Source organism: Nycticebus coucang, chromosome 3 (assembly GCF_027406575.1).
Source record: "Nycticebus coucang isolate mNycCou1 chromosome 3, mNycCou1.pri, whole genome shotgun sequence".
Classification (NCBI taxonomy): domain Eukaryota; kingdom Metazoa; phylum Chordata; class Mammalia; order Primates; family Lorisidae; genus Nycticebus; species Nycticebus coucang.
Window position 1 is genome coordinate 141,710,632 of NC_069782.1, and position 22,806 is coordinate 141,733,437.

Genomic DNA, 22,806 nt, shown 5'->3' on the forward strand with positions numbered 1-22,806 from the left:
CTCTGCAGGTAGCCATTTAGAAAAATTGCTTTCTCTAGGTGGTTTACTTCAACCCCTGAGTGACATAAATACCCTGTTTCCCTGAAAATAAGACAGTGTCTTATTTTAAGGTGTGCTCCCAAAGATACACTAGGTCTTATTTTCAGGGGACGTCTTATCTTTCCTGTAAGTAGGTCTTATTTTCGGAAGATGTTTTATTTTCGGGGAAACAGGGTACCTTCCAAGTCCCTCCCAATTCTAGAATTCTGTTGATAAGTGTATACCTTTCAATATAAAGTTTCTCACCACTTTCACTCTTTTTGTCTCTTTTGCTTTTAATGTTTTCTCCTTTTTACTTTTCTTTACATTCCTACTTTCACCATTTACTTATTCATTTATCATCCAACTATCTGTCCATCCATCCATCCATGCAGTACGTATTATAAGGCAGAGAAACAGTGCTGATATACCACTTTTTTTGGTTACCTGGTGCCAAGGTAGTGGCAGGGATGGGGGGTGGGTAGACAAAAGAGAATACTACCTTCTTCACATCCACTTGGATTATCTGTGAGTAGATGATCGATGTTTGTAATTAGGAGTAGCAGGAGACCAGATGTCTTTCAACAGTTTTACGTGCAAATTTTGTTAGAAATACAACCTTTCTTATAGATTATCAACTACTTATCATATTGTTGTAAATATGTATCATATACCATTAGTTTTAGGTTAGTTTTATATCTCCATTCTGAAGGTGCAGTTCAAACAACAAAATAGGAAGCTTTGTTCTTACCTTTGTATTCTAAAATTTGAAAAGAAATACATGTACGAGGCTCACATTGGCCAGGCCTAGTGGCTTGCACCTGTGATCCCATCTACTTGGGATGCTGAGGTAGGAGGATAACTTGAGGTCAGGGGATAGAGACCAGCCTAGGCTATATAGATCTCATCTCTATCCAAAACAAAACAAGAAGAAAGAAAAAAAGAAAGAAACGTGAGACACAGTATAGAATATTAGTAATGATTAGATTGTCAGTAAACTTCCAATTTTAAATGATGTCAAGATATCCACGTCATTGTGAGGGAGATTAGTGAGGGTGCAGGGGCAGCAAGCCTGGGGTAAAAGTCAAGCAATGTGGATTGTTGCAGGCCTGCAAGGATAATGAGCAAATCTGTGGAGGGTGCTGTGTTTTTATGTTAGTCGAGCCAACATATTTGGCACATCCCTTGCTCTAGCACTTGTATAATGTTCTACACTTTGTTGGGGTGGTAGTTCTTTTCATGGTACTCTACCCCACCTCGGTAGGAGCTGAGAGATGTTAGGAGCCTGCTTTCTTTATTTCTTCATAGTACCTGCCACCTAATTGGCTCTCAACACTATTTATCAACTTGAATTCTAATACTACCTCTGATCTAAAATTTACCTCCATAGGCAAATTGTTTAACCATTCTAAGAGAGTTCATCTTCATCAGGATTTCCAAGAAAAAAGGAGTGGAGATCCTATGCAGCAAATGAAAATGACTTCAAAAGTTTCCCTTTACTTCCACAGGTGTATTGGAAACCGCTCAACTCTCTGGCCCATCCCCCACATTGGATAAAGCTTTTCCAATGGGACCATGACAGTTTTCACTTTCAGAGTAGTTGTCCAGGGTTTGAAAACGTGATGAAAGACCTGGAGGGTGGGGAGGGGTTGTTCAGGCATGATCACTTCTGAATCCACAGATAGAATCAGAGCCAGTCTGCTTGCAAAATCATCAACACGCTATTTCCCACTGCACTAGGTGTTCTTTTGAAGTCTCTCCTACCAAGCTCTGACCTCATTTCTCAAGATGTATCCACGTTTTCTAAATGGAAAATTTTGGCAAAAAGAAGACAGCTCCAACATGCAAAATGTGTTTGAACATTGCTTTCCATTTAACACTTAAGAACATAAATAAGGTAAAAAAAAAAAATGGTATGTGTACCATGCAGTATTAACTGGCATTTCATTAAAGTTGTCAAGACTACAAGTGGGTTTTTCCTATAGTTCATGTATAGATTTATTTATCAGTGCAGAATATATAGAATCTCATGTAGAAATTTTTTTTTGTAAAATAATTTGTCTCTGTGTCATTTCTAAAGGGAAGATTGAGCTCATTTATGTAGAAACTACACATCAATTACATACCTGGGTTGACTGGACAGCTTTTCATGAAAAAGCTAAAAAGATTTTTCTCCTCCGTTGAAGGTGTATCGGTCCCCGAAACTGAATTAGTACCCATCACTGGAAGAGTGTCTTATTATATTACGTCATGAATAATATTAATTTAGTGCCTGCGATGGGCTCTGCAACCAGGCTTAAGGATAAAAATTGGAGAAATGAAAATCAGCTGGGACCATATTCATTCTCTTTCCATTTTGCACTTTCTCTCTTGCTCTCACTGAGGGAAGAAAGTAAATGGTTTGTGCTGAAGTCTGTCTCCATGAAACTAGAGGATTCTTGAGACTTGTCAGAGGACTCTCTGGTTTAGTCAGTGGCAGTCCTAGGACACGGCGTGCTTCTGTTTTACTGATGGTTTCATGGTCGGATTTCTGAGAACAGTTCTGGTACCGAGATCGGTGCACCAGACTCTAAAATGAGTATCAACAACTATAAATGTATTAAATCATCTTTAGGGTGTATCACCAATAGAGATCATGAAAACATTGCATATACTTTGAAAAGAATAATTTTTGAATTCATCTGCCTTACTCCATTTAGCTTTTTAAACATGTGTTGTTATTCTTTGGATAGACACCTTAAATGTTCTCTCTCCGCAGCAGTTTTTTTATTGTTCTTATTATTATTTCAATATTTTGAGCCTCCAAATTTGTAATTCAGTTTTTATAATATATAGCATTTTGTTGTCAAACAAGTTCAGTAGGATACTTTTAAAAATCCCTGAATAGATTACCTGATTAATAATTGCTCAGCCTAAGTGGCATCGGGTCCGTCAGTGGGTAGAATACATAGCTCGTAAATAATTTGTTTAATCTTCCACAAAGACTTTGAGGCTTCTGTTTTTACTTGCTATGTATAATAAACATTTTTATTTAGATATTTGGGCCTTTTTTTTTTTTTTAAAGGTTTCGGTCACTTTTTTTTGCACGTGAAGAGGAGAATGGGATTTGCCAGTGATAAATGGGGAAGTTGACAAGCTAACTAATAAAGATTTGTCTTAATCAAGTATGATTTGTCAGAACAGGAGCGCACTGGGGTCAGGGCGCGCGCAATGAATTATACAGCATTCACAGGAGGAAAGGACCCGGCAAGAGACCTCATAAATATGCTGCCATTACCCACTGCTAATTCGTATTCAAAGAGTGCTCTGCACAGCCGGATTCTAGGTTGCTGAGCTGTTCACCAGCTTCCCGAGCTTTCTGTTAGTGTGGAAAAAAGAAGTTTTTCTTCTATTTGGTATCATCTGGGTTTTCAAGGTGCGTCAGTCCCCGAAAGTGAATTAGTACCAATCATTTGAAGTATGTCTTATTGTATTATATCACGAATAATATTAATTTAGTGCCTGCCATGTGTGCTGGACACAATGGGGAAGATGCGGAGGTATGAGACACACAGCTTTCCCAGGATCCTCTTCGAGTATTGTCTCCAGACATTCAAGTGTGGCTACAATAGGAAAAACCATCTGTGTTCATATTAAACATAGGCATGTGTGACTCATCCTGAGAAACGTGTCATCAGGCGACTTTATCATTGTCCACCCATCGTGGAGCGTACGTACACAAAGCTAGGTGGCTGTGAGCCTGTTCCCCTAAGCTATAGGGTGCAGCCTTCTGCTCCTCGGCTGCGAACCTCTACAGCATGTGACTGTACTGCATACTGTAGGCAATTGTATCACAGCGGTGAGTATTTGTGTATCTACACATTCCTGATCATAGAAAAGGCACAGTAAAAATGCAGTAGGAAAGGCACATGGCGCGCCTGCCCAGAGCACTTGCCAGGAATGGGAGTTTGCGGGATGGGGAGCTGCTCTGGGAGAGGCGCTGCCTGGCGTGGTGAGCGTGTGAAGGCCTGGGACCTTACTGCGTGCTACTCTAGACTTCATGCACAACTTGGCTTATGCAAATTTATTTTTAAAAATCTTTCTTCAATAATAAATTAACCTTAGCTAACTGTAATGTTTTTACTTTTATAAGCTTTTTTAATCTTTTTAACTCATTTGTAATAACATATAGCTTAATCCACAAACACCTTGTATAGCTATACAAAATTTTCCTTGCTGATATCCTATAAGCTTTTTTCTATTTATAATTTTTTTTTTTTTACTTAAGATATTTTGTTTAAAACCTAGACACAGGCACCCACATTAGCCTAGGCCTAATCAGGATCATCGCTATCACTGTCTTCCACCGCCACGTCTTGTCCCATTGGACACCCCCCCTTCTCTCGCGGGGAGCAAAAATGGGCGTGGAGCTGTCCGCCCCTGTGATAACAGTGCCTTCCTCCAGAACACCTGAAGGACCTGCTCAAGGCTGTTTTATAGTTCGCTTTTTTCCTTTTAATAAGTAGGAGTACACTGTAAAATAACAATAAAAAGTATAGTAAATACATGAATGAGTAACATAGTTGTTTATTATCATTATCAAATATTACATGCCCTACAGAATCCTGTATGCTATCCTTTTATACAACTGGCACTACAGTAGGTTTCTTTTTTTTTTTTTTTTTTATTGTTGGGGATTCATTGAGGGTACAATAAGCCAGGTTACACTGATTGCATTTGTTAGGTAAAGTCCCTCTTGCAATCATGTCTTGCCCCCGAAAGGTGTGGCACACACCAAAGCCCCACCCCTCTCCCTCCTTCCCTCTCTCTGCTTTTCTTTCCCCCCCATGACCTTAATTGTCATTAATTGTCCTCATATCAAAATTGAGTACATAGGATTCATGCTTCTCCATTCTTGTGATGCTTTACTAAGAATAATGTCTTCCACTTCCATCCAGGTTAATACGAAGGATGTAAAGTCTCCATTTTTTTTAATAGCTGAATAGTATTCCATGGTGTACATATGCCACAGCTTGTTAATCCATTCCTGGGTTGGTTGGTGGACATTTAGGCTGTTTCCACATTTTGGCGATTGTAAATTGAGCTGCAATAAACAATCTAGTACAAGTGTCTTTATGATACAAGGATTTTTTCTTTCTGGGTAGATGCCCAATAATGGGATTGCAGGATCAAATGGGAGGTCTAGCTTGAGTGCTTTGAGGTTTCGCCGTACTTCCTTCCAGAAAGGTTGTACTAGTTTGCAGTCCCACCAGCAGTGTAAAAGTGTTCCCTTCTCTCCACGTCCACGCCAGCATCTGCAGTTTTGAGATTTTGTGATGTGGGCCATTCTCACTGGGGTTAGATGGTATCTCAGGGTGGTTTTGATTTGCCTTTCTCTAATAGATAGGGGTGATGAACATTTTTTCGTATGTTTGTTAGCCATTGGTCTGTCATTGTAGAAGGTTCTATTCATGTCTCTTGCCCATTGATATATGGGATTGTTGGCTTTTTTCATGTGGGTTAATTTGAGTTCTCTATAGATCCTAGTTATCAAGCTTTTGTCTGATTCAAAATATGCAAATATCCTTTCCCATTGTGTAGGTTGTCTCTTTGCTTTGGTTGTTGTCTCCTTGGCTGTACAGAAGCTTTTCAGTTTAATGAAGTCCCATTTGTTTATTTTTGTTGTTGTTGCAATTTCCATGGTGGTCTTCTTCATGAAGGCTTTCCCCAGACCAATATCTTCCAGTGTTTTTCCTATGCTTTCTTTGAGAATTTTTATTGTTTCATGCCTTAAATTTAAGTCCTTTATCCATCTTGAATCAATTTTTGTGAGTGGGGAAAGGCATGGGTCCAGTTTCAGTCTTTTACATGTGGATATCCAGTTCTCCCAACACCATTTATTGAATAGGGAGTCTTTCCCCCAAGGTATGTTCTTGTTTGGTTCATCGAAGATTAGGTGGTTCTAAGATGTTAGTTTCATTTCTTGGTTTTCAATTCGATTCCAAGTGCCTATGTCTCTGTTTTTGTGCCAGTACCATGCTGTCTTGACCACTATGGCCTTGTAGTACAAACTAAAATCTGGTATGCTGATGTCCCCAGCTTTATTTTTATTACTAAGAACTGCCTTAGCTATACGGGGTTTTTTCTGGTTCCATACAAAACGCAGAATCATTTTTTCCAAACCTTGAAAGTACGATGTTCGTATTTTGATAGGAATGGCATTGAATAAGTATTGCTTGGGAAGTATAGACATTTTAACAATGTTGATTCTGCCCATCCATGAGCATGGTATGTTCTTCCCTTTGTTAAAATCCTCTGCTATTTCCTTTCTGAGGATTTCATAATTTTCTTTATAGAGGTTCTTCCCCTCCTTCGTTAGGTATATTCCTAGGTATTTCATTTTCTTTGAATCTATGGTGAAGGGAGTTGTGTCCTTAATTAGCTTCTCATCTTCACTGTTAAGTACAGTAGGTTTCTTTACGCCAGCATCACCAAACACATGAGTAACGTGTAGCTCTACAGTGTTGGGGTGGCCATGATGTCACTAGGGATGGGAATTTTCAGCTCCACTGAAATCTTCTGAGACTGCCATCTTGAGGTTCCTCAATGACTAAAACGTCATTTTGTGGTATATGACTGGTCCTTTCAGTGAAGAGTTCTCAAAAGTATCTCTTACTGTTTCCTGTATTTTGACACACATAAACACATAGAAGATATTTTCTTGTGTTTCTGCTAAGCTTGACTTTCTAACGTATGATTCATATTATTCCCATTTGTTCATGCGACTAATGGATAAGTTAAATACGCCTTTTACTTTTTATTTTGTAAGTTGCTTCTTTGATTTGAAGAGGTTATTGTTTCTCCCCTTCATACTGAACAGTGGTAAGTTCTGCTCTGCAGCTGAACCAACATCCAAGGCCAGCTAATCTGTTACGGCTGCATAGTTACAGTTAGTGTGATGCCCTACTTGGCTCTAGAAAGTCAGCATTGGAGAGCACTTCTCTCTTCAAAGATTCTTTTATACTTAAGTGACCTATTATATGGCTTTGGGGTGAGATTTTAATTATGACATAATGGTTTTATCTATTGTGGTGGTGTTTTAGTTATTGTGATATCTCAGTGTCTTAATTAGGTAGAAAAGATATTGGCTTCATTCTGTTAATGGAATAACCACTCTAGTAGTTGATGTACCCAATCCATTTTAGGTGAAACTGATATCTGTGTTAATAATAATTGTCAAAACCATTGTTTGAAAAAACTGAGAGTATATTTTTGTTATATTAAAGAGGAAATGAATGGACTTTGAACATTAAGTGACCTTCTTACTTCCAAAGATGGTTTTGCTAAGAAAGAAAACGTTGGGATAGAGAGTTGGGAAAGTCTACTTTATTCATTCCTGCTTCCTTAAAGGAAAAATTTCAGCCATACAGCCATTATTATATTTAGTATATTTCCAGAAACTTCCCCAGAATATTGGCCTCTGGGGAAAGGGAAAGAGCACAGTCCTCTGATTGATCTCTTTTCATTTAGAAATTGCCATGACTCCTCACAAGGTGTTTACATTGGAGTGTAGTAAAATGTTGAGAATTCTATGGTGGTGAAGATTTCTTCAGGTGAAACACACACACCTTGAGTTAAAGACAACCTGAAGGGACTTAGAGTATTATGGTCAAGGCAGGGCTTAGTTAGAACAATGTCTAAACTTCAATGTAGACAGCTCTCCGTGAAATCAAAGCCTTGCGCCTCCTGTGACACTGTGAAGATATTCACAAGGTAGTGCAGGTAAATGGGCAGTGAAACTGACCAAAGCAGACCTCATTCCTTATAGATGAGTTTTCTTTACGTGGACAGTCACCGATTGTCTCAGTCAGTGTGCGCTTGCTATGTGCATCATAAAAACCAAAATGCACAAAATCTTAGAGAATTAGGGACTTAAAATTAAACGTAGAAAAAATAATTAGAAAAATAGGCCTGGTGAGTCTGGAAGGTGCATCACAGTGTGTGAGGCTCTTGGACCTTAGAAAACTCACCTATTCTTCTTTCATTCAAGTAGGAAGGAATCGCTTTTTTAAATTTTTTCATTTTGCCTTATATTTGATTTATGACATTCAGGAAGTCATATAGTATCTAGCTTCCTTTGTTGTTAAGTGTTTGTCCAAAGCATGACTCCAAATTGCTAGCCCAGAATGCCCATGATGGTGGCTATTTGTGGGCTGGGGAAAGCAATGGCCAAAACCATCAGCCTAGAGATCCATCAAGTGCGGGTTGTGAATCTTGGCCAACTTTGGGCAAATTATTCAATTTCTCTGAGCCTCAGATTTTTGGTCTTCAAATGGGGTTGATAACAGTCTGCTTTATGAGGCAGTTGTGAGGATTAAATGCAGCATCCATTAAGTGCTTAGCACAGTGGCTGGTATAAAATGATGCAGTTGATAAATAGTTTCCAAAAATAAAACCCTTTTCCTGGAGGGAAACATTCATTGCAGTATTTTATACACTGCCCGTGAGCAATAAACTTTTGCTGGATATGTATTGAATGAATGAAGTTATTTTTTCATCCTTGAGGGTTTAAACCTATGTGCCTTTTCCCCCCTGAAAAAAAAGTCCCATCCCACCTTGTTAATACTCTTATGCGAAAGTTTCATAAAAGACTCAATTTTAGTGGTTCCCTCATAGAGCCTATTCAGATATAATTAAAAATTCTCCTTAGAATTATGCTAATGAGTTCAGTATACAGCCTTGCTGATGAAGTCTAATAAATTCCCTATTGTATTTAGAAACAATAGTGGCTTTGTTTTATTCTGTATTTTAGAAACTCCAAATGTCATGGTGCTTGCTAAGGAAGGCAAACAATAGTAAACTTTATTTTTCTTTAGGCATTTTACTTAAAGAAATCTCTAAGTGTGTGTTTGGTTATGTACTGCGTTTCTAAGTTTATACTAACATTTCACTTTACAAAACAATAATTCTTCAGTGTTCTTCACCTGACATTGACTAGCAGTTGCCACCTGAGGTCTGGTTATCAAAATCCATTTTTTAATCCTTTTTGTGGTGTTACAAGAATAGCATAAATATTAGGAAATCTTTAGCTCTTCCTTTTTTTTGGAGAACAATAACAGGGGTTAGGTTTGGCTCTCTTACCACTCATAGTTCCCAAGTTAAAAAATAATGCAAATGTCACATCACCTTAAAACTCTGTCAAGAGTATTCCGTAGTATCACCCATCTTTCTTTTTAGGCTTTTCTCCATTTATTCAGTAGGTTTTGTTTTGTTTTGTTTTGTTCGTTTCCACCTCTCAAAATACCAGTGTCTAAACTGTAGGGCTCTTCTTCTGCCTTAGAGTTATTCAGGATAAAATGTCTCCTCCTTTTTATTGCTTCATGATAATGGCATAAATTCTCCCCCTAAATTTGAGAATTCTACATAGATCATTCTTGGTGTGCATGTGTATATGAGAGAATGATGAGACTTCATTTACAAACACAGGCCACAGGCTGGATTTGGCTGAACTACCCTAATTTGCCAAACCTTGCAATGGAACGGTGATTCTTGAAGTATAGTCTCCGGGAACCAGCAACAGCTGGGTACTTTTAGAAATGCAGCATCTTGGGGCCCATCAGTCTGTGTTTTTAACAGTCTGGCTTTCTTTTGTTTAACTGATTACCCTATGACCTTCCATAAAAAACAATTTGCAGCATCTTACAATAAAAGATCAGACAGCTATAAAAAGAAAGATGGAAACTTTACATCTTTTGTATTAACCTGGATAGAGTTGGAGAACATTCTCTTCAGTAAAGTGTCACAAGAATGGATAAGCAAGTATCCAGTGTACTCAGTACTAATAGGAAGCCAGTGGAGGAACTAATACACTGCCACACAAAGCAAAAACTCAATTTAATTCAAGTTGGAGGAAGGGGGTGGCAGAAAAAAGGTAAGGGAATTTGTGTGACCCGTCGTAATGGGCACAATTTAAGGGTATATGGCACACCTTCTGGGTGTGGGACACAACTGCAAACACAAACATTGTAACATAATCATTTGTACCTTCATATTAATCTGGAAAAAAAAAAGCAATCAGGTAGATATATCAAGAGCGGAAAAGTTAACCCAGGATGAAAGACAGAAGCCAAGAAGAGAAGGCAGATGTTTGTGTCTGGTGGGGTGGCTGTGTGAGGAACTCCTAGAGAAATGCTTTAACAATGAAGGATTGAACTCACCCAGGGCTTCCTAGGATTCAAAGAAAGAAGATAGGTTGCATTGTTCAATAGTACAAAACGAATTACTTCTTGTACTGTTAAAATGTTTTTCATTAAGAAGTGTGGTGGTGGTCTTTGACTAAGACAAACTAAGAAATGTGATAAATCCTATTCTTGAGATCAACTTGTCTGAAACATTATAAAAACATTCCTTGTTTCATAATTTAAGTAAATCTTAAGAGCACTAAAGGCTCAGAGTTAAAGGGGTAAAATTCTGTATCAGGACCAGGAATGTTGGGCTAGAGAATGTTGAGGAATAAAATCCAGTAGTCCATAAGGAGGCATTTCAGGTGACTTGATGGAAATTTTTAAAGTATACCTGTCTGGACCCAACTTTTAGAAAATTAGTCAGCCTGCAATAATGTCTACGTGTTGTTTATTATGTCTACACAACTGTTGATTAAAAGTTTCATAAATGATTCTCGTACACACTACCAAATGAGAATCTTACACTGTGACCTTCTATTTGTCTTCTCACTCAGGATTTTGGAACAGACAAATGCAGAAAATCTAAGAATGAGAGCACTAGCTGGAAGTTGAAAAGCTGGGAATTGAAAAAATTATCAATTGTCAAATTTCTGTAGAATGGAAGAAAGATCCCAGTGCTGTAGTTCCATGAGAGCAAACAGGGCTTATCCCCTGTGTCAACTCTGGTCAATCAGAGGCGAAGAGTGTTTTGAGGAGAGGATTTGTTGTAAATTGTACTCGGGGCACTGTAAGTGATTGACATCGGCCACCTGGCATTGAGGAGTAGTGGTATGTGCGGCATATGTAGGCTGACCCTATCCTCAGGGTTAGATAAGTGAATAAAAGAAAAGACATTTTGTTGGCAAATTAAAGAAAATGACTTATCCCTCTGAATTTTTGTTTCAAAACTTTAATTATTTCTATAATTTCCACACCACATTTAATGTCAGTCTTCTCAGTTTCTGAATTTACCCTCTCATCTCCAGCGTGATTTCCTGCCTGAGGTTTCTGGAATGTTGATCAAAGCTAAATGCTCAAATTCAGTAGTGTTAATGTTCACGGCCCGTTCTCTGCCTGTACCTGTTGACCTGTGTTTTTTCCATTTATTTGTATATCCAAGCTTCCTCCTCCTGTTTTAATCTAGTTATCTGCTTTCTTTCTGTGTGCTCAGAATACTCAAGGTATGAAAAAAATATTATCTGGAATATAACATTTGTCTGGCATTAACTTGGGGCACAAATTAGATTTTTTTTAAATGTAAGAGGTATAAGAAAACACTAACTTAACAGATGAGCTGTAAATATTTTGTATGAGTCAAAAATAGCCCTGTGGCCCTCTACCTCACACCATATATGAAAATCAAGATGGAACAAAGACCTAAGAGCAAGTTTGAAGGCTATAAAATATAAAACTCATAGAAGAAAATACAGGGAGAAATCTTAATGGCCTAGACTTGGCAATGGTTTCTTAGATATGATGTCAAAAATGCAAGCAACAAAAGAAAAAACAGATTGGGCTTGATTAAAGTTAAAAACTTTTGTAAATCAAAGAACATGATTAAGAAAGTAAAAAGATAACCTACAGAATGAGAGAAAAAAATTAGAAATCATATATTTGATAAGGATGTAGTATCCAGAATGTATATAAAGGAATCTAACAAATCAACCACAAAAACATGTGTGGTATTAGGATGCCTGTCACTCAAATTGTAATGCGTTTTGAACGGGCATTTTTTAATTAATTTATTTATTTTAATGCAGAGATCACAGACCTGGGAGTCCAGAGACTCAGCTCACGGTTGCCTTTCTAAGGGTAATTAGCAACATGATGTGGGTGATCTCTGCTCCTTAATTCCCTGCATTCTAGTTTGCTCATTCGTACAATTACTCTAAAGCTCATGTTAATTCTAAAACTTGGTGATTCTGTTATTATAAATTAATAGAAGACTTGACTGTATTTTCAAGATCAGTTTCCTGAACACCTGCGTGAGTCATAGCCCACCTCTTAAAATGGAGCATGTACGGAGAGGAATGAGACACGCCCTTATCTTTAAGGTGGTTTACAGCCTGATGGGGAAGAACATACGAGCAAGGAGTCACAAACTTTGCTTCCTACCACAGCCAAGCAGAGAACATAATTGAGTGAAGTAGGCCAGGGTCTAGGGAGAGTGGTGATGGCAAACTGGATGGTACCAGGCTCTTCTGCAGAGGAGAGCCATAACGCAGTTGTAGCCTGTGTTTACCAAGTGGGAAGGGGCAGTCAGTGTTGCCCGATACTTTGAATTTCAAAAGAAACTAGAAGTCCATCTTTTTATATGAAATCTCCTGCTTAAAAAGCTTTTGGTTGTTGCCAGCCAGTTCAAAAATGCTTAAAATACTGTTTCATAACAGCAAAACACGTTTGCTAGCCATGTTAAGTCCTGAAGTCCACCCAATAGTGACTTCTTGAATAAGCAGATAATTAGAATGCCATACATTCAGTGACAGAAATGTGTGCAGAGTTCACAAAGGGTACAGATAGTGATTAACTCTGCTCAGAATGATTTCTAAAAAGCCTTTCTAATTAATTTCTAGTCACTTGTCAATTCTTTACGGCACTTTTTGTTTTTTAAGAATGAGTAATTCATTCACCCCAGAGAGCTGGATGACTGCTGAACACTCTCCCTTGTCTGTTAAGTAAATACGGTTTGGTAAATTCCACAAGTGAGCTTTTGGAATGTGTTTTGACAGTTTTGCCCATTCAGGTTTTTCTGCTGCTTCATCTCCTGGCTATTACATTCTTTATTGAATTGTGAAAAAGGGATGTCCTTCCTGCTGCTCTGGTCTTGTTTCATAGAATAGAACGGATTCATTCTCATTTTTGAATGGAGCTGTAATTAACATGGTTCCTTTTGTTTAACAACCTCAATTTACATAGTACCTGCTCATACCAGAGCATCATTATTGGGAGCACAGCTTCATTGACTGATGTCTGAGGGCTCTGGGAATAGTGTTCGTTAATTATCTGCAGCAAACCAGGTAACTAAGGGGAGGTTCTGCTACTATGACTTTGATGAAAGTAGCACTGATGATTTTTTTAATTGCTTAATGATAGATTTGATCATCTTAAAGCAAAATACATACTCAGCTGCTGAGGAGGTAGTTAGTGTTAAATGATAATCGCTTTAAAACACGCACAGACACACACACACAACCGAGGGCGTGCATACTCTTTTGCTATATTTCTCTAAGAATGAATAAGTTTACTTTCAGCTTATGTGAATATTTAATTTTCTTTAATAATGTCATGATCAAAGTGCTTGTAAATATTTTATAGTACATAGCAAATGCAAATGTCCTCGGAGGCCAAGTAGGCTACTGTATGAAGCACTCGAATGTTGGAGACTTGGGCAACATGGAAACTATATGACCTGCTTAAAGGCATTTAAGTTCTTGGTGTTTGGGGTATTTTAAACATCATCCTGGGGACAGGATGGGAACACATCTGTGGGCCTGATTTGGCCCTTATGTTCTGTTTACTTATATCAGTGATTTTAAACTGGTATACATGGAGCAGTGTGTTGTTAGAGGATCATAGGCGTGCCATGACAATTTTTAAAGATCATTAATTAAATTATTTTCAAAAGAAGTTCAAAGTACAGAAAGTATATTCTTTTTTTTCTTTTCTTTTTTTTTTTGAGACAGAGCCTCAAGCTGTCACCCTGGGTAGAGTGCCATGACATCAGAGCTCACAGCAACCTCCAACTCTTGGGCTTAAGTGATTCTCTTGCCTCGGCCTCCCAAGTAGCTGGGACTATAGGCGCCCATCACAACACTCAGCATTTTTAGTTTGTAACTGTCACTGTTGTTTGGCAGGCCCTGGCTGGATTCGAACTCACCAGCTATGGTGTATTGTAGCTGACGCCTTAGCCACTTGAGCTACAGGCACCAAGCCTGCTCTTTTTTTTTTTTTTTTTTTTTTTAATCAACATAATCTAGGTGTGCCGTGGAAGTTTAACTATAGCTTCAAGTGTGCCAGGAGTAAAAAAAGTTGGAAAACACCAGCATACTCTGTAGAGAAAAAGAAGCATTAAGTGTTTAGAGTCTTTGAGTTCTAATATTCTACAGTCAGTGGGGGCACTAAAGATTTCTAGTCTGGCCCAGTGTGGTGGCTCACCCCTGTAATCCTAGCATTTTAGGAGGATCACTTGAAGCCAAGAGTTTGAGACCACCCTGAGCAAGAGCAAGACCCCTTCTCTATGAAAAATAGAAAAATTAGCCGGATGTGGTGGCACACACCTGTAGTCCCAGCTACTCAGGAGGCTGAGGCAGGAGGATCACTTAAGCCTAGGAGTTCAAGGCCACAGTGAGCTATGATGATGCCACTGCACTCTAGCCCAGGCAACAGAGCAAGAGTCTATCTTCCAAACGGGGGTGGGGTGAAGGTGCCGGGGGGGTGGGGGGGGGACAGGAAAAGAAAAAAGAACATCTAGTCTAAGACTCATTTTACATTTAAGGAAGCTGGGACCCAGAGACGAGGAAGTGTTGTACCTAAACTAAGCCCTAAGTGAATAGGTCTTTCTTTTAAATGGGTCTTAAAGACAAAAAGGGATTTGGAGATCATTGTAGATTTGTCATATTTCTGTATTACCAATACAATAGCCACTACCCACATGTAGCTACTAACTTGAAATGCAGTTAGCACTACTGAGGACAAAACTTTTAATTTAATGTTATTAATTTAAATTTATATAACCCCATCTGGCTGGTGGTTACTGTACTATTTTGGATGAAGAAACTTGGAGATTATGGTTTTCATCTCTACCTTAGTACAGCCTACCTGGAGTAAATATTATGCTACTTCACATGTAACTTCAGAGCCAGCTAACGGTATGCTTCTGTTAATCTCTCCTCCATCTTTCATGCTATGATTTTCATATACCTGTATTTTAGTAATGTGTATATTGTTACTATTTCTATGTTAAATAGTTAGTGACTTTTAAAAGAATATAAGAGGCCAGGCATGTTGGCTCACACCTATAATCCAAACACTTTGGATGGCTGAAGGGCGAGGTTCACTTGAGGCCAGGAGTTCGAGACCAGTCTGACCAATACAAGACTCCATCTCTCAAAAAAATACAAAAACTAGCTGGGCACCATAATGTACACCTATAGGCAGTTACTGAGAAGGCCCAGACAAAAGGATTGCTTGAGCCCAGGAGTTTGAGATTGTAATGAGCTATGAGCAACAGAACAAGATCCTTTCTCTAAAATAAAATAATAAAATAAAAATAGGAGAAAAAGACATACTGTTTCTGATGCTCCTCATTCCTTCCTATAGATCCAAGTTTTCATCTAGTATCATTTCTCTCAGCCTGAAGAATTTCCTTTATCATTATCCACAGCTTAGTTCCACTGGATAATTTTCTTATTTTTTTTAATTTATGCATTTATCTATGATTTATTGTAGGGATGGAAAAGATGACTGGGAATGATATTGCAGATAGAGAATTTAGCTGCCTTCATGGAGAAATTCTCTTATTTTTCAATTACCAAAAAATCTTTATTTCATCTGTATTTTTTGAAGGATATTTTTTGTTGGATATTGATTGGATATTGAATACTACGATGACCTTCCCCCCTCCCCCACCCCGGCATTTTAAAGTATTGTTCCATTGTCTTGTATTGTTTCTCATGAAAATTTAGTCTTCATTTTTTGCCATCATTCTCCTAAATGTATTGTGTTCCCCTCCCCCCCCGGCTACTTTTAGATTTTTAATTTATCTTTAGTTTTTAGAAATTGGCGATGATAAGTAGGTATATTTTTCATTATATTTCTGTTCCTTGAAGTTTGTTAAACTTCTTTGATCTGCAGTTGATTTTATTTTTAAATATAATTTGGAAAGTTTTAGCTATTCTTCAAATATTTATTCCATCTCATTTTTTATCTCTAACAATCTCTGTTTCTGGAAATCTAATATGTATGTAAGACCACTTTTTTTTTTTTTTTTTGTAGAGACAGAGTCTCACTTTATGGCCCTCGGTAGAGTGCCGTGGCCTCACACAGCTCACAGCAACCTCCAACTCCTGGGCTTAAGCGATTCTCTTGCCTCAGCCTCCCGAGCAGCTGGGACTACAGGCGCCCGCCACAACGCCCGGCTATTTTTTGGTTGTAGTTTGGCCGGGGCCTGGTTTGAACCCGCCACCCTCGGTATGTGGGGCCGGCGCCCTACCGACTGAGCCACAGGCGCCGCCCATAAGACCACTTTTTATTATCTCACAGATTATTGACCCCGTGTTCATTGTTTAAAACCTTTTCTCCTTCTTCAGTTTGGATAATTTCAAACAACTTGTCTTCATGTTCAGTGATCCTTTCTTCTATAGTGAAAGATGTTCTGTTTGTCCCATCTAGTGAATTAATTTCAAATATTGTACTTTTCCATTCTAGAATTTCATTTAGTTCCTTTTTAGAGTTTTCATGAAATTGAATAAATTATCTCTTCACCCATTATGTTTACCTTTTCCTATAAATTCTTTAACACACTATAATAGTTGTTCTAAAACCTTTCCCACTAACTTTGAAGAGTATAGAAGCTATTGGTCTAACTAAGGTAGTTTTCTCTTGATTATTCCTCCCCCTCCCCGCTTTTCAGCATGTCTTATAATTTTATAATATTCTAGACATTGTGTGGAAAAGAACAGTAGAATCTGAAATTTAACATTCTGGGCTTATTTCCCCCAGAAATGTTATCTTGTAGTGAGATAATGGGATGATTGGTTTCTGAGTTGTCATTAAGCTGATTTTTAGTTGAATCTCTAATAGATTGGATTGGATCTCTAATAGATTGGATTCATTTATGGTGGATCCTAATCTGTGTTTATGCTGCTTTAAAATTTTATCAGTATTGGATCAGGGAGTGGGTCGATCTACCATTGCAGATATTTTTTGGTTCATATTTAGGCTCAGCCATGACAATGTGTAAGAATATAATCACCACAGAAATGTGTGGGAATATGTGGTTTCTCTTTAATAATAAGCTCTTTCTCTTTTGCTTCTTCCTTGGCAAATTTGAAGATTGTGGGGAAATTATCAGACCAAGGCCAAGCAATTTGTTTTTGTGTTTGGAGCTCATTTAGATTTCTCTGTCTTGTAAGCCTACATTGTCATGTAACGTTTGGCCAACTGCTGTCATCCCTGTAAATTCTATGGCAGGTTCACATGTGTGCACAGACCAGGCACTCACTCTAGGTATGAAAGTTGCCACAACTCTTTGTTCATATATGAAGGGCTTGTTTGTCTTTAGAATTTATCAGAGCTTCTTTGCATCTTCTGAACTTTCCCCAAAAACATTTGGTAATTATTTTGTCTGGGTTTTTCTTGTTTCCATGGTGTGGTAATTTATATCTTTCTACATCATAACCAGAAGCAGAAGTTCCTCACATGTTTTGAATTGTCAAATAATGAAAGATGGTGAAAGAACTATCTTTTCCATGGACCCACCTTTCCAGGTGACAGGAATTAAGACTTCCTGCCATAATACTGAGGATAACCTAGAAAGTCAGAGCCTGACAGTAGAGTCAGCGCCCAAGATGCTGTGCTTCATACCTAAGAGCGACTGATCCAAGCACCTCAAGATCAGATCCCTCTTAGGAAAGCTGTATGTGACTCCCTCTGCTTCCCAAAGCGACAGATTCTCTACCTTTATGACATTCAGTGGCCATAAGTTCCCAAGCCATGTCCAAAATTGAGTACTCCAAATTATTAGGAAATGTCATTTCATATTTTCCATCTGTTTGGTGGTGTTCTGCAATACAAATATGAAAGCATATTCTACAAAGTAGATCTTTTACAGTATTGCTGTGAACGCCTTCACTTCACAAAAGTTCCCATATGCAAACAATAAACTGTGAATGTCTTTCACCTGCTACTAAAATTGCCGATAAAGTTTTCAAATGCCAGAAAATTACCTTCTCTTAGTTCTTTAAAGTAGACTCAACTAGCTGTCTTCACTTTTTAAAATAATTTGTTGGTAACCACAACAAACTTAAAGTTTGTAAAAAGGAAGTTAAATTAATATAAGTGTGCTAAGGAATAATCAGTATCTCCTGGAAGAGAGTGCTGCTTGTAGCATAATGGCCAAAGTTTTAAAAATATTTTGAATATATCAAACAGGATTTTTTTTTTTTTTTTTTTTAGTGAATTAGATTTGAAGGTCCCTTCTGTTTAGCCCAATTTATAACATGTAAGCAATCAGTTCCAGGTTCTTACAGACAATATTTTAATCTGCTCATCTCCAAAATACAGATCTAATAATAGTTTTCAAGAAAGACGTTCATTCTTGTTAGTCCTATGATGGTCTTATACTCTTGGTCAGATGACATTATTATCATATGAATAGAGAGACTTGGTGTAAGCTCCTCAAAGTCTCAGCATTTGTACTGCTAGGCCAGTCTGCTAGTGTTTTGCTAGATTCGCAGTTACCTGCTTTCTTTTCAATTTTTGTGTGGGGTTAGGGAAGTGTTCAATGTCTATTATGTACACCCTCCAAAAGACTAAAGAGGAAAGGAAATGTTAGCCCAAAACCCTTTTGCAGGTGTGTGTCCTTATAAGAAAGGCCATGGGTCAGGAATATGATTGATTCTGGGTAATTATGAAAACAAAAACTCATTTCATATGTTTGAGCTCTGTCCTCTCGGGATGATTCCCAGAACCCCCATGGAAAGGACAGAAGTAGTACAGGAAGGAATGCTTCCTTTCAGGAATTCATTTATCCTGCTCATACTGACATGTAGAATTCTAGCGTGTAGCATCAGCTTTCATTTTCTTTTATGCTTCCCGATCTCAAGATCCTCACAATCAACAAGTATAGTATTTATAAAATTTATGATTTCTCAGATGGTTTCAATAGTGGTAGAATGGCTATTCTTATTCTAACGGCCCTTAGAAAATTTAAAGAACTGAAAGGTCTAGACTCATTATACATGTGTATTACCACCAGTTATTTAGGCCTGTGAGTTTGTGTTCCTCCTTTTCTGGTGTTTTTGGTGAATGCATACATCTTAAGTAAATTAATCAAGAAAAACCTAATGGCATTACTAATTTTTAATGATGTAAACCCAAAATATCTAATACTTTTCTGACCAATGATAGTTATGTTAAAATGTTTGGGTTTGACTAGGGAAGGAGATCCCATGATGGAAAAAACCAGGGCTCGGCACAATGTCTTGTGCCTGTAATGTCAGCACTTTGGGAAGCTCAGACATGAGATTACTGGAGCAGGGTAGTTTGAGACCAACCTGGACAACATAGCAAGACCCCACGTCTACAAAAAAAATCAGGTGTAGCGACGTCGGTAGTCCCAGCTACTTGGGAGGATCACTGAATGGTCCTAAAGTGGGAGGATCACTTGAGCCCAAGAGTTTGAGTTCAAGGCTGCAGCAGAATATGATTATGCCAATGCACTCCAGTTGGGCAACATAATGAGAACTTGTCTCTAAAACAAACAAAAAAACCCACATAACTTCCATTGCATTCATATTTTTTTTATTCCAAAAGAGTGAATATTTTTAATTTTGTTAGAGCATTAATATGGAAGGTAGGAAGAAATGGAAAAAGAATTGTTTCCAACAAATGTGTGGCATTTAGGTGTTAAGGATAAGATCGCTTATGCCAATATCTCTTCCCTTAGTAGGTGCAGTTGGTATTTAGGATACTGAGCTGTTTCCAGGAGTCAAGGAAATTGTGGGAGTGGCTTGTGACTTCTGAAAGGCCCAATCTCTTTACACTGTAAAGAGCAGACTGTAGACCCATTTGATGTAGAGTTTTTCCCCTGGTGAACCTGAGAGAGCTGTGGATCTTTTATCTGCTCTCTGATGTTGACTTCTCCAGTGCCACTCTTGATGGGCTTTAGGAATAAGAATAGGTCACAACCTTTCATATACCTTATTTTTCACTTTTCTTCATTCTTTCTACAAATATTTACTGGAGACACTATACTGGCCATAGAGACGATAGTAATAACCTATTTCCTATTCATTTGAAATTGCATATTATGATACCATCAATCTGGATAAGAGAAATTATTATAAAAATAGTATTTTGCTGGAATAATCACAGTATCAGTGGTGCTCATAGATGCTAGAGATTTTAAGTTAAAATGAATGAAAATTGCTGTATTACGTTGATTAAAGAAATTCAGTAACAGATAACAAAATTGAACATTACAGTAGTTTTGCAAGAAAAGAAAAATTTGACTTTAGTTGTTTCCTCCTTCTCCATTATTGATATCATCTTCCACTTTCATGATACTTCCACTGGGAACCACATATCTTATCCAATTTTACCTTAAGGAGAAAGTGTGTGAAGTTAATAATAAAGAGCTAAAATAAATCTAAGAGAAAGTACTATACTGAGGGAAAAAATTCAGTTTGTATAGTGTCAAAAACATATTTATGATAGTACATGTAACTAGTTCTTCTTAGTTGGATTTCCTGTCCTGAGAAGAATATATAGTTCTTTTCCTGATGTGTCTTGAAATGCAAACTTTGCCATAACATTTGCCTTGAACTAGTCTTTGCTACTAGCATGGAAGTCACACGAGTGCAAACACTTGCTCTTATTTATGGACCTTCTCCCTGGAACCTACACCTGGTTCCCCCACTTTGTAGTGGCGGCTCAATGATTATTTGTTGACTGCTTCGAATCTTTTTTTTTGTAATTTCAGATTAATATGGAGATACATATGATTAGGTTACATAGTTTGCTTTTGTAAGGGTTAAGTCCGGGTAATAGCTGTGTCCTTCCCCACTCCCAAACAGTGCAATGTACTCTTTGGGTGAGAATTTACCCAACCCCTTCCTCCCATCCCCCTTACTTAAATTTAATTCAGTTTTCTCTCCTGAGAGCATGTAGTTGTTAATCTACTTGTTCTAAAGTACTAAATGTATGTGGTACTTGTTTTTCCATTTTTGTGATACTTCTCTTAGGGCCGTGGTTCTCAACCTGTGCTTTGCAACCCATAGGAACTATATTAAAGGGACGCAGCATTAGGAAGGTTCAGAACCACTGTCTTAGGGGAATGTTCTGCAGATTCATCCAGGTTGCTACAAAAGATATGAAATCTCCATCTTTTTATGGCTGAATAGTATTTCATAGTGTGCATATTCCATAGGTTGTTAATTCATTCATGCATTGAAGAGCACCTGGGTTGTTTTCACTTCCTTACAATTGTGAATTGTGCTGCTATAAACATTCAAGTGCAAATGTCCTTGCAGTAAAATGACTTTTTTTCTTTGGGGTAATACTTAGTAATAAGATTGCAGGATGAAATGGTAGGTCTGTTTTTGGTTCTTTGAGGAATCTCCATATTTCTTTCCACAGAGGCGGGACTAATTTGCAGTCGCCCAACAGTGCATGAGTTTTCCTTTTTCTCCACACCCACACCAGCGTCTGTTGCTTTGGGACCTCACAGGGGTTAGGTGATATTTCAAAGTGGTTTTGATTTGCATTTCTCTGATGATTAGGGATCATGAGCATTTTTCATGTATGTTTGTTAGCCATTCATCTGTCCTCGTGAGAAAAGTTTCTGTTCATGTCTCTTGCCCAGTTTTTAATGGGGTTGATGGATCTTTTCTTGTTGATTTGCTTGAGTTCTTTGTAGATTCTGGTTAGTAGCCCTGTTTCAGATTTGTAGCATGCAAACTTCTTCTCCCATTGAATCTTATGTATTATACAATGACATGCATTTGTATGCTACCGTATAGCTTCCACAACATTTTACTTAGGTTATCTCATTTGATTATAACATTAATTTGTGAGAAAGATAGGACCAAAATTATATACTATGAATAAAATTCTAGCTCAAGTGAGTTAGGACAGAATTAGGATAGAAGTGTGTCATAGTTATAATAGTCCATTGATTTTTTTCATACCAATCATTGTCATTAAATAAATGCTTATTATTGTTCTGAGCCAGTCATTGTGCTAAATATTTTAACTGGATTATCTCACCGAACACTGGAAGAGCCCCATGTTATAGTACTATGATTATTATTATTCCCGTTTCATAACCTGAGGCACAATGAAGTTACCTAACTCTTCTTACATGAGGCCATATAACTAATAAGGGTCTGCACTGGGATGTTTGCTCAAGCAGTGTGAATTTATAGCCAAAACTCTCCCTATGGCCTAAGGGCTGTTCTTACAGTTTTTCGGGTATCCTTCTAAAAAGTTTGTCAGTGTACATATACAAGGCAAATAACTACTATAGTGATTTCCTCATGACTTCTTTAAATCATTTGCTATTATTACACTAGATGCTTCTTCGATGTTTCTACAAGTTTATAAGCCAGAGAGATTGTTGTTGTAGGTAAAGAGGCAATACAAGAGGGAAAAATAAAAAGATAGAGGATACGGAAGTCAAACAAGTTGCCAAGATTTAAGAGCGACAGATTAACATTCTACTAATGTACAACAAGACACCTTCAGGTAAAGGAGAATGAGTCTGAAAAAACATTCTTCAAGGCAACTGGATATTTATAAGGTCTAGACATACTGTTTCGTAAGAAGGTCTGCAGTCGGAGGAGAGACTCTTAATGCCAGCCAAGTG

At 37.8% G+C, this 22,806-nt stretch overlaps 1 protein-coding gene across 6 annotated transcripts in view; it reads left to right on the top strand.

Moving 5' to 3' along the window:
* VTI1A (vesicle transport through interaction with t-SNAREs 1A) overlaps positions 1-22,806 on the top strand; it is a 456,166-nt gene that overhangs the window by 217,992 nt on the left and 215,368 nt on the right. The window lies entirely within an intron of this gene.